The 12,485-nt window shown below is 44.8% G+C and overlaps 1 protein-coding gene across 1 annotated transcript in view; it reads left to right on the top strand.

The window, feature by feature from the left end:
* The window catches only part of TRIM14 (tripartite motif containing 14), a 104,410-nt gene that overhangs the window by 47,869 nt on the left and 44,056 nt on the right, over window positions 1-12,485 (top strand). The gene's annotated exons all lie outside the window — the stretch shown is intronic.

Genomic DNA, 12,485 nt, shown 5'->3' with positions numbered 1-12,485 from the left:
AGATGATGTGCATTTCTGTAATGAGGAGAGGTGTGGTCTAAGGACATAAACACCCGATATAAGGTGTGCTTAATTATTAGGCAACTTTCTTTCCTTTGGCAAAGGATCAGAAAAGAGATTTGAGGGGCTCTGAAAAGTCCAAAATGGTGAGATGTCTTGCAGAGGGATGCAACAGTCTTGAAATTGCCAAACGTTTGAAGCGTGATCACCGAACAATCAAGCGTTTCATGGCAAATAGCCAACAGGGTCACAAGAAGCATGTTGGGCAAAAAAGTGCAAAATAACTGTCCATGAATTGAGGAAAAGCAAGCGTGAAGCTGCCAAGGTGCCATTTGCCACCAGTTTGGCCATATTTCAGAGCCATGGCCAAGATAAGGAAGGCTGAAAAACAACCACCTTTGAACAAGAAACATAAGATAAAACGTCAAGACTGGGCCAAGAAATATCTTAAGACAGACTTTTCAAAGGTTTTATGGACTGATGAAATGAGAGTGACTCTTGATGGGCCAGATGGATGGGCCAGAGACTGGATCAGTAAAGGGCAGAGAGCTCCACTCCGACTCAGACGCCAGCAAAGTGGAGGTGGGGTACTTGTATGGGCTGGTATCATCAAAGATGAACTTGTGGGACCTTTTTGGGCTGAGGATGGAGGGAAGCTCAACTACCAGATCTACTGCCAGTTTCTGGAAGACAACTTCTTCAAGCAGTGGTACAGGAAGAAGTCGGTATCGTTCAAGAAAAATAAGTTTTCATCCTAGAAGCTTCTGGCAGCTTCTGGAAGTCCTGTAGAACTATATAAACCAGCCAGAGCAAGCGAGGTGCTGAGCGTGCGAGGTACTGAAGCGAAGTGTGCAGGATTTGAAGATAAGTGTGGCATAGTTTCAACACAATTACATAGTGGTGATAACTGTAATTGTTTAATTTCATTAGGGAATAGTTTGTCTGTTTGTCTGTGATACTGTTAAAAAAGCAAAAAAAAAAGTTTGACTTGGGATTTAATCAGTAGCATTAGTCACACCTGTTTCTAGAAGCTTCTGGCAGCTTCTGGAAGTCCTGTAGAACTATATAAACCAGCCAGAGCAAGCGAGGTGCTGAGCGTACGAGGCACTGAAGCAAAGTGTGCAGGATTTGAAGATAAGTGTGGCATAGTTACAATTACATAGTGGTGATAACTGTAATTGTTTAATTTCATTAGGGAATTGTTTGTCTGTTTGTCTGTGATACTGTTAAAAAAGCAAAAAAAAAAAGTTTGACTTGGGATTTAATCAGTAGCATTAGTCACACCTGTTTCTAGAAGCTTCTGGCAGCTTCTGGAAGTCCTGTAGAACTATATAAACCAGCCAGAGCAAGCGAGGTGCTGAGCGTGCGAGGTACTGAAGCAAAGTGTGCAGGATTTGAAGATACGTGTGGCATAGTTTCAACACAATTACATAGTGGTGATAACTGTAATTGTTTAATTTCATTAGGGAATTGTTTGTCTGTTTGTCTGTGATACTGTTAAAAAAGCAAAAAAAAAAAGTTTGACTTGGGATTTAATCAGTAGCATTAGTCACACCTGTTTCTAGAAGCTTCTGGCAGCTTCTGGAAGTCCTGTAGAACTATATAAACCAGCCAGAGCAAGCGAGGTGCTGAGCGTGCGAGGTACTGAAGCAAAGTGTGCAGGATTTGAAGATACGTGTGGCATAGTTTCAACACAATTACATAGTGGTGATAACTGTAATTGTTTAATTTCATTAGGGAATTGTTTGTCTGTTTGTCTGTGATACTGTTAAAAAAGCAAAAAAAAAAAGTTTGACTTGGGATTTAATCAGTAGCATTAGTCACACCTGTTTCTAGAAGCTTCTGGCAGCTTCTGGAAGTCCTGTAGAACTATATAAACCAGCCAGAGCAAGCGAGGTGCTGAGCGTGCGAGGTACTGAAGCAAAGTGTGCAGGATTTGAAGATAAGTGTGGCATAGTTTCAACACAATTACATAGTTTGACACAAGAACATAGTTTGAATTTATCCTTATACATTTCCCATTGTTTTTTTGTTTTGTTTTTTCTCGTTTTTCTACTTTAACGTTTATCCCCATTTAATAGGTGCTCCATGGACAATGCTACCAGGTGTGTATCTTGTCAGATGTATGCATGCCTTGAGCAGCCGTTCGAGGGTGAATATGTCTGCACTCGATGCAAGCATGTTGCGTGTTTGGAAGCCGAGATAACTGATCTAACTAAGCAGCTTGTAACACTCAGGAGCATTGCAAACCTGGAGAGGAGTTTAGAGCTCACTGAGCTTTCTCTGGCTGGGGCCAGTGATATGGAGGAGGGTGGAAGTGGAGAAGATCAGGACCCAGAGGTAGGTAGTTGGGTAACAGTTAGAAGAAGAGGTAGGGGAAAAAGTGTCAGGGAGCCTAGTCCTTACCTGGCACAACCTAGTAAATATGCCTGTTTGGCTGATATTAGGAATGAAGGGCCAGGACTAGGGTCACTACAGCAGGACGTTGCTCCTAGCAACCAGGAAAACAACTGCTGTAGGAAGGAGGGAAATAGGAGTGCAGCAAAGCCCAGACAGATGTTAGTGGTAGGGGACTCTATAATTAGGCGGACAGACAAGGTCATCTGTCGCCGAGACCGTGAATGCCGAACAGTGTGTTGTCTGCCGGCTGCTCGGGTTCGGCATATTGCGGATCGGATAGACAGATTGCTTGGTGGGGCTGGGGGAAACCCAGTGGTCATGGTGCACATTGGTACTAATGACAAAGTTAGAGGCAGGTGGAAGGTCCTTAAAAATGATTACAGGGAACTAGGAGAGAAGCTGAAGTCCAGGACCTCCAAGGTGGTGTTTTCAGAAATACTACCGGTGCCACGAGCGTCACTAGAAAGACAGCGGGAGCTTAGGGAGATAAATACGTGGCTTAGAAATTGGTGCAGCAAAGGAAGGGTTCGGGTTCATGGAGAACTGGGCTGACTTCTCAGTCGGCAACAGGCTCTACGGTAGGGACGGGCTGCACCTCAATGGGGAAGGTGCAGCTGTGCTGGGGGAGAAAATGGTGAAACGGATGGAGGAGCTTTTAAACTAGGATCTGGGGGGAGGGAGGGTAGTGGAGCAAAAAAGGGGATAGATAGAGCAGATAGAGACAGTGAGATGGTAGGGGTCAATGAAGGATTAGGGGGGGATGGGACATGCAAGGAAGGTAGGGAGGCTAGGAGTAATAAAGGTGTTAATAGGATTAAATGTCTACTGGCAAATGCAAGAAGTCTTGCAAACAAAATGAATGAATTGGAGACTCTTATGTCAACCATGGATTATGATGTGGTGGGCATTACGGAAATCTGGCTGGATGAAAGCCATGACTGGGTGACAAACATACAGGGTTATAGTACATTTAGGAGGGACAGGAAAGACAAAAAAGGTGGTGGGGTGTGTATATTTATCAAATCTAACCTAAAACCTGTGTTGAATGATGACATTGGGGGGAACTGCAACAATGTAGAGTCGGTATGGGTAAATGTACATGGGGAGGGGAATAATGGAAAAATGCTAATTGGAGTTTGCTATAAGGCTCCTAACATACCTGAACAAATAGAGGGTGAAATGCTGGAACAAATTGAAAAGGCAGCTAATAATAATAATCGGGTTCTTATTATGGGGGATTTCAACTATCCAGACATACAGTGGGACATAGAATCTTCTGGTTGTGCTAAAAGCTGTAAATTCTTATCTACCATTCAAGACAATTACCTCTCTCAGATGGTAGATGAACCAACGAGGGGAGATAATTTGCTAGATTTGGTCCTGTCAAATAGACCGGATACAATTTCAGATCTACAGGTCCGGGAGCACTTGGGCACCAGCGATCATAATATGGTAAGCTTCAACGTAATATTCAATAAAACATTTCAAAGGGGAAATGCTAAAACCTGGAATTTTAGGAAAGCTGATTTCAACAAATTAAGGGAAGAGCTTAAATGTGTAGATTGGGATAAAGTCATGGTAACTGGGGATACTGAACATAAATGGGGAAAGTTTAAGGATATACTGCTAGAGTCCTGTAAAAAACTTATACCCTCTGGTAATAAAACGTCCCGGAATAAAAAGAAACCACTATGGCTAAATAAGACTGTACAAAGTATAATAAAACAAAAACAAAGGGCGTTTAAAATCTTGAAGGCTGAGAATACAGAAATAGCATTTCAGGAGTATAAAGATATCAATAGGCAATGCAAAAAAGAAATCAAACAAGCAAAACTAGCTACTGAAACAAAAATCGCCAATGACATTAAAATAAATCCCAAAACCTTTTATAAATACATTAATGCCAAAAGGAAAACAAAGGATAGTATTGGCCCCTTAAAATATAATAACAAGTTAGTTATAGAGGACAAACAAAAGACTGAGATATTAAATAGGCATTTCTCTTCTGTGTTCACCAAGGAACTGACTGTACCAGGCATCATTCAACAAGTGAAAAATCAAAGTTCACCACCCGATATAATTAATTTAACACAAGAAGAAGTACGCCTACGTCTGAGTAAATTAAACATTGACAAATCCCCAGGGCCAGATGGCATTCATCCACGAATATTGAGGGAATTGAGCTCCGTAATTGACAGACCGCTGTATCTTATCTTTTTAGACTCACTTGTAACAGGGTTGGTGCTTCAGGATTGGAGGATTGCTGATGTGGTACCGATATTTAAGAAAGGTAAGAGGGTAGATCCAGGCAACTACCGTCCAGTAAGCCTGACATCAGTAGTATGCAAAGTTTTTGAGGGCATTTTAAGGGATGACATGCAAAAATATGTTGCAGAAAATAATATAATAACTGACAGACAGCATGGATTCATGAAAGATAAATCGTGTCTAACCAACCTGTTGGGGTTCTATGAGGGGGTAAGTGCAAACCTGGATATTGGTAATGCAGCTGATGTGATTTATTTGGACTTTGCAAAGGCATTTGATACTGTACCACATAATAGCCTTATACTAAAGCTCAAGAAGCAAGGACTAGGGGAAACTATATGCAACTGGGTAAGGAATTGGCTAAAAGATAGGAAACAAAGAGTAGTCATAAATGGAACATTCTCTAAATGGGCCATAGTCAGCAGTGGGGTGCCGCAGGGATCTGTGCTAGGACCAATTCTTTTTAATCTCTTTATTAATGACCTTGTGGATGGGATTGATAGTAAAGTGTCAGTCTTTGATGATGACACCAAACTATGTAGGATATTAAAAACTGACCTTGATAGTACAATATTACAAAAAGATCTGGATAAGATGTCAGAATGGGCAGATACTTGGCAAATGAGATTTAATGTTGATAAATGTAAAGTAATGCACCTAGGACGGAGCAATCCTATAACTGCGTATATATTAAATGGAAGTAAACTCGGGACTACAGAACAGGAGAAGGACTTGGGTATTCTCATTACAAATAAGCTGAGCAGCAGCACTCAATGTCAAGCAGCAGCTGCAAAAGCAAACAAGATTCTAGGGTGTATAAAAAGAGAGATTAGATCCCGTGATCCCAACGTATTGTTACCCCTCTATAAATCACTTGTAAGGCCACATCTGGAATATGGGATTCAGTTTTGGGCTCCACATTTTAAAAAGGACATTCAGAAGTTAGAGTCAGTTCAAAGGCAGGCAACTAGACTACTACAAGGAATGGAAGGCCTCCCATATGATGACAAGTTGAAAAAGTTAGATATGTTTATCTTAGAAAAAAGACGTCTCAGAGGAGATCTCATTTATATGTATAAATACATGTGTGGTCAATATAAAGGACTGGCACATGACTTATTTCTTCCGAAGACAATACTAAGGACCAGGGGGCATTCACTGCGAGTGGAAGAAAAGTGATTCCGACAGCTAAATAGGAAAGGGTTCTTTACAGTTAGAGCAGTCAGACTGTGGAATGCCCTACCACAAGAGGTAGTAATGGCAGATACTATAACAGCTTTCAAAAAAGGGCTGGATGATTTTCTCAGTACACACAACATTGTTGGTTATAAATGACTTTGTAGAACTGGTGGAGGAAGGTTGAACTAGATGGACCTAGGTCTTTTTTCAACCTTAGTAACTATGTAACTATGCAGGACAATGCTCCATCACATGCATCCAACTACTTCACAGCGTGGCTGGCCAGTAAAGGTCTAAAAGATGATAAAACAATGACATGGTCCCCTTGTTCACCTGATCTTAACCCCATAGAGAACCTATGGTCCCTCATAAAATGTAAGATCTACAGAGAGGGAAAACAGTACACCTCTCGGAACAGTGTCTGGGAGGTTGTGGTAGCTGCTGCATGCAATGTTGATCGTAAACAGATCAAGCAACTGACAAAATCTATGGATGTTAGGCTGTTGAGTGTCATCAGAAAGAATGGTGGTTATATTGGTCACTAATTTTTTGGGTTTTGTTTTTGCATGTCAAATGTTTATTTCTAAATTTTCTGCAGTTATGTTGGTTTTCCTGGTGAAAATAAACAAGTGAGATGGGAATATATTTGTTTTTTATTAAGTTTCCTAATAATTCTGCACAGTAATAGTTACCTGCACAAACAGATATCCTCTTAAGATAGCCAAATCTAAAAAAAAAAACCACTCCAACTTCCAAAAATATTAAGCTTTGATATTTATGAGTCTTTTGGGTTGACTGAGAACATAGTTGTTGATCAATAATAAAAAAAATCCTCTAGAATACAACTTGCCTAATAATTCTGCACACAGTGTATTCACTTGAATGGACATGTTTGATGTGCATATCAAATCAGACGGAAGTGTATCCATTTTTTGGTAAAAATCAATCCACAAAAAAGAATAGACATGTGGGTATGCATACAGGCTATAATAGATACCGTAGGTACTATATCTTTGAAACATAAGTATAGAGTGCGTACATGAAAAACCGACATTTAAATTGTGCCTAACAGTATAACTTCTTATGGGGCACAGCGCAAAATGGAGAATGAGATCTCAATTGCATGTATTGGCAGCATATGCCATCTGGACCTTCTCATTATACACAGTGTATATACTGAAAAAATATATAAATGCAACTTTTGTTTTTGTTCCCATTTTTCATGAGCTGATCTCAAAGATCTAAGGGGTACTTTGCACGTTGCGACATCGCTAGTATCGGCTAGCGATGCCGAGCGCAATAGTACCCGCCCCCGTCGCACATGCGGTGATTGCTGCCGTAGCAAACATTATCTCTACGGCAGCTTCACACGCACATACCTGCTCGGCCAAGTCGCTGTGACTGTTGAACTATCCCTCCTTCAAGGGGGAGGTGCGTTTGGCGTCACAGCGACGTCACCGCGACGTCACTAATCGGCCGGCCAATAGAAGCGGAGGGGCGGAGATGAGCGGGACATAACATCCCGTCCACCTTCTCCCTTCCGCATTGCCGTCGGGACGCAGGTAAGGAGATGGTTGTCGCGGATGCAGGTTTACACACAGCAATGTGTGCTGCCGCAGGAGCGACAAACAACATCATACCTGCGGTCGACCCGACATTATCAAAATGAACTACGCTACACAGATCACCAATTTTCGACGCTTTTGCGATCGTTTATCGGCGCATCTAGGATTTACACGTTGTGATGTCGTTACCGGCGCCGGATGTGCGTCACTAACAACGTGACCCTGACGATATTTCAGAAGCGATGTCGCAACGTGTAAAGTCCCCCTAAGACTTTTTCTTTGTACACAAAATACCTTTTTCTCTCAAAGGGTATGTGCGTACGCTGAGTTCTTGTGGCAAAAAAACGCACCAAAAAATACATGCTGTATTAGCGCATTTTTTATGTGTTTTTGTTCCATGGATTTTTTTAGTGAAATCAATGGCTGGAAGGGATACAAAGCGCAGGAAAAAAACGCACCAACAATTGACATGCTACAGATTTTTTTGTACCCAAAACTGCAAGGAAAAAAGAAGCAACTTGCTCACAGTGCTTCAGAATTGTCATCGACTTTGCTGGCATAAGGATAGACATGCGGATTTGGGCCACAAACTGCACCAAAAACACATCAAAAATTGCATCAAAAACACAGCGTGCGCACAAGGCCAAATATTACTCACAAATTTGGCTAAATCTGCGTTAGGTCTCTGTTCCACTTGCATACAAATAATTGCTCCAATACTCATCCTGAAATGTGGGAAGAGTGTTGTACGCATGGTCTTATGTATGTCATGGGAGTGTAAGTTTTTTTTCTCGCCTTGAATCCGAATGATATGCAAGTGTCATGCGAGTGCTATGCGAGTGTGTAAGTTTTTCTCGCCTAGCATCTCTCTGACATACGTATGTAATGTCGTGCAATATTTTTCTTGCACCCATAGACTTACATTGGCCATACACAGAATGCTGCGATTTTATCTTCAGCACGATAAGAGCTGAGGAAAAAATAGTAGAAGGACACTGCCTGATTGATTAACACTGGTGCAAGCGCAATCTGATGTGTTATTGGATTGCACTCCTCCGTGAAAATTGCAAGTGAAACCGAGGACTTAGGCCAGTTTCACACATCAGGTTTTTCGCTGGTTTGTCAGATTCGGCGCACGCCAGTGCAGGGTATACAGTACAATGGCAGCGCCGCAACTTCCGGGTCACATGCTCCAGTCACATAACAGCATGTGACCGGCACTTGAGGCGCTGCCATTGTACTGTATACACTGTACTGGCGTGCGCCGAATCCGGATGTGTGAAATAAGCCTAAGGGTATGTGCGCACGTTGCTTTTTACCTGCTTTTTTGCTGCTTTTTCTTCTGCGCTGTTTAATGCCAAAATGGATGTGTTCTTCTATTCAAGCAAAGTCTATGGGAATTTGGGTTTCTTGTTCACACTATGTTGTTCAAAATGCTGCCTTTTTGTGGCAGAACTTTGGTCAAAAACTCAGCTTTTCAAAGAAGCAACATGTCAATTGTTTTTGCCATTTGGGTTTTGCACTGCAAAGCTGAGTTTTTGACCAAAGTTCTGCCACAAAAAGGCAGCATTTTGAACAACATAGTGTGAACAAGAAACCCAAATTCCCATAGACTTTGCTTGAATAGAAGAACACATCCATTTTGGCATTAAACAGCGCAGAAGAAAAAGCAGCAAAAAAGCAGGTAAAAAGCAGGTAAAAAGCAACGTGCGCACATACCCTAAAGCCTGCTTTACACGAGTCGATCTATTGTGCGATAGCACGAGCGAACGTACCCGCCCCCGTCGTTTTTGCATCACGGGCAAATCACTGCCCATGGCGCACAAACTCGTTTAACCCCCGTCACACGCACTTACCTTCCGGACGACCTCGCTGTGGGCGACGAACGTCCACTTCCTGAAGTGAAAGGGACGTTCGGCATCACAGCGACGTCACACGGCAGCCGGCCAATAGAAGCGGAGGGGCGGAGATGAGCAGGATGTAAACATCCATCCCACCTCCTTCCTTCAATTAAGCCGGCGGGTGCCGTGGGACGCAGGTACGCTGTGTTCATCATTCCCGTGGTGTCACACGGAGCAACGTGTAATGCCACGGAAGCGATGAACAACCTGCACCCTGCATCTAGGGTATCTAGCCAGACTGAAAGTGACCTGGCTGTACATGTTGCAGAAATGGCTGGTTTCAGTGCCCCAGCAGAGGCTTCCCAGGTTTTACGCAGGAAGGCATCCGCTTTACGGTCTAGAGGGTCTCGTAGAAATCCCATATCCTCGAAAGGCAAGGCTGATTTTTTAGAGGATTTTGCTACTGCCACATCTACCTTCGGTACCTTGCACCATTGGGATAAGTCTGCATCATCAAAGGGGTATCTCCGTTTTGAGGAAGACGGGAGAAACCCACGATGATCCTGTTTCTGCCACTCCTTGCGAACAAGGGTTTTTAGGGCCTCATTCAGAGGAAAGGATTTCCTTTTCTTCTGAGTGAGACCAGCAAACAGGGAATGATCAGCAGTCTTGGTGATTTTTTCTTCTGCAATCCCCATGGTTGACCGAACAGCCTTTACCAATGTGTCCATCCCATCCAATGAGAAACATGCCTTTCCAGCCTCGTCAGAAGAGGATGAGGTAGAGGCCGAAGAAGCATCACTCTGGCTGTCAGCTGAGTCAGATGGGGGGGAATCACGCTGACGGTGAGACTTCTTAGATTTCTTAGAGCCGTGCAGGGACTGAAGAGAAGCCTGTATTTCAGTACGTATCAGTTCCCTGAGATCCGGAGGGGGGTTGGTAGAAGCTGAAGCCTCCCCCCGAATAGCTTGGATACAGGACCTACAAAGCTTCTGTATATAGTCCTTGGGGAGGGGACAGGCACACAGTGGGCACTCCTTATTATTAGTTTTAGCGGTGCTTTTCTTAGGGCCCTGGAACAGAACCGGAAGGGAACATCAGTATAGGGTAACATTCACGAAGGTCACTCACCCATACCAGTAAAGGAACGGATACCGGCTTTGGAGGCGGGGACGAACGATTTGTCCGGTCCTTGGAGGATGCAGAGTCCTCGGTCCTCTTACGACCCGTGGAACTCCTGGTGTCACTTGAGTCTTTACGTCCAGCATCCCTGGACGGAGAGGTGTCCCGGGCAGGGGAGTCGCGGGGACTTCCCATCTTTGTAGAAGCGGCCTGTTTCTGCCACTGAATGCAGTTCTGTAACGCTGAGGCAACGAGTGCTGACGCAGCAAGTCCCGGACACGCCGCCCCCCGCGCGCGTACACGTTACTGCACGCACGTGGTGCAGGGGAAGCGCCAGACTCGCCGCACACAGCAACTCACCGGCCCGTTGATTACTCCAGACACGTCATCAGGAGGAGTCCACAAGTCTCCCAGCCATCCGTTCTCCCGGAAGTGTCCTTTCACTTCCGGGTCCCTGCAGGAAGTCGCGCGTGAGCTGCGTGGCAGTATCCGGACACGCCCCCCCCCCCGGCACATGCTCCACAATCCCGAAGGAGCTGGAATCATGCAGCACAGGGAGAGCACCGTTCCACAAACAGCCTACTTACCGGCGCGATCCTGCAGGCGCCATTTCCCCGGAGGATCAGGCCATGCCGAGGGAAAGAGGACGGGATGCACCGGAGGATGGAGTCCACGAGGGGAGCTCCACCGACCGTGCTTCTGGAATCCTGAGCTCCGCCGTTCCCTTAGACACCGCACGGACTCCTAGACCCAGGTATGGTAGGTTCCGATCCTTCCAGGACAGGAAACCAACTGATGAGGGAGGGGGACCGCCCCTTTTTATCTGTAGGTTTCCTGTCCTGAAGGGGGCGGATCCCTCTCTCGTGGGTGCTGTCGTGGCGAAAGGAAAAATAAACGATATGAAAGTTAACAACGAGTACACGACTCACGATTTGTGAGCGATACTGCGTCGCTCACAGGTGTCACACGAGACGACGTCGTGCGCTATGCCGGATGTGCGTCACGAAAACCGTGACCCCGACGACATATCGCACGATATATCGTCTCGTGTAAAGCCCGCATTAGTGAGCACTTCCCCTTTGCCGAGATAATCCATCCACCTCATAAGTGTGGCATATCAAAATGCTGATTAGACACCATGATTACTGCACAAGTATGCCTTAAGGGGGCTTTACACGCTGCGACATCGCTAATGCGGAGTCGTTGGGGTCACGGAATTTATGACGCACATCCGGCCGCATTAGCGATGCCGTTGCGTGTGACACCGATAAGCGATTTTGCATCGTTGTAAAAACGTGCAAAATCGCTAATCGGCGACATGGGGGTCCATTTTTAAAAATCGTTACTGCAGCAGTAACGAAGTTGTTCCTCGTTCCTGCGGCAGCACACATCGCTGCGTTTGACGCCGCAGGAACGAGGAAGCTCTCCTTACCTGCCTCCCGGCTGCTATGCAGAAGGAAGGAGGTGGGCGGGATGTTACGTCCCGCTCATCTCCGCCCCTCCGCTGCTATTGGGCGGCGGTTCAGTGACGCTTCAGTGACGTCGCTGTGACGCCGCACGGACCGCCCCCTTAGAAAGGAGGCGGTTTGCCGGTCACAGCGACGTCGCCGGACAGGTAAGTATGTGTGACGGCTCTGGGCGATGTTGTGCGGCACGGGCAGCGATTTGCCCGTGTCGCGCAACAGATGGGGGCGGGTACCCACACTAGCGATATCGGGACCGATATCGCAGTGTGTAAAGTAGCCTTAAGCCTGGCCACAAATTTGTGAACAATATATGAGGAAAAAAAAAGGCATTTTGTGTACATAGAAAAAGTCTTAGCTCTTATAATTTACCTAATGAAAAATGGGAGCAAAAACAAGTGTTTCATTTATATTCTTTTCAGTGTAATATATACAGTATATACACAATACATAGTGTCCATGAGGATGTTTTGAGGTCCTGCTGACTTGGGAAGAGCTCAGAATTATTTCTGATGGGGCATAACTTCCTTTTCTAGATGAGCTTTCAATATGTTCTCAATATGAAGCCCTATGGATTTCCAGACGCACTGTGCATGAGCCCTGAAGACATACTGTACAAATGTGTATTTGAACTCTAAACCTATATA

Source organism: Anomaloglossus baeobatrachus, chromosome 1 (genome assembly GCF_048569485.1).
Source record: "Anomaloglossus baeobatrachus isolate aAnoBae1 chromosome 1, aAnoBae1.hap1, whole genome shotgun sequence".
NCBI lineage: Eukaryota > Metazoa > Chordata > Amphibia > Anura > Aromobatidae > Anomaloglossus > Anomaloglossus baeobatrachus.
Note: the sequence above shows the minus strand (reverse complement) of the source record. Positions and strands in the feature narration are given on the sequence as shown.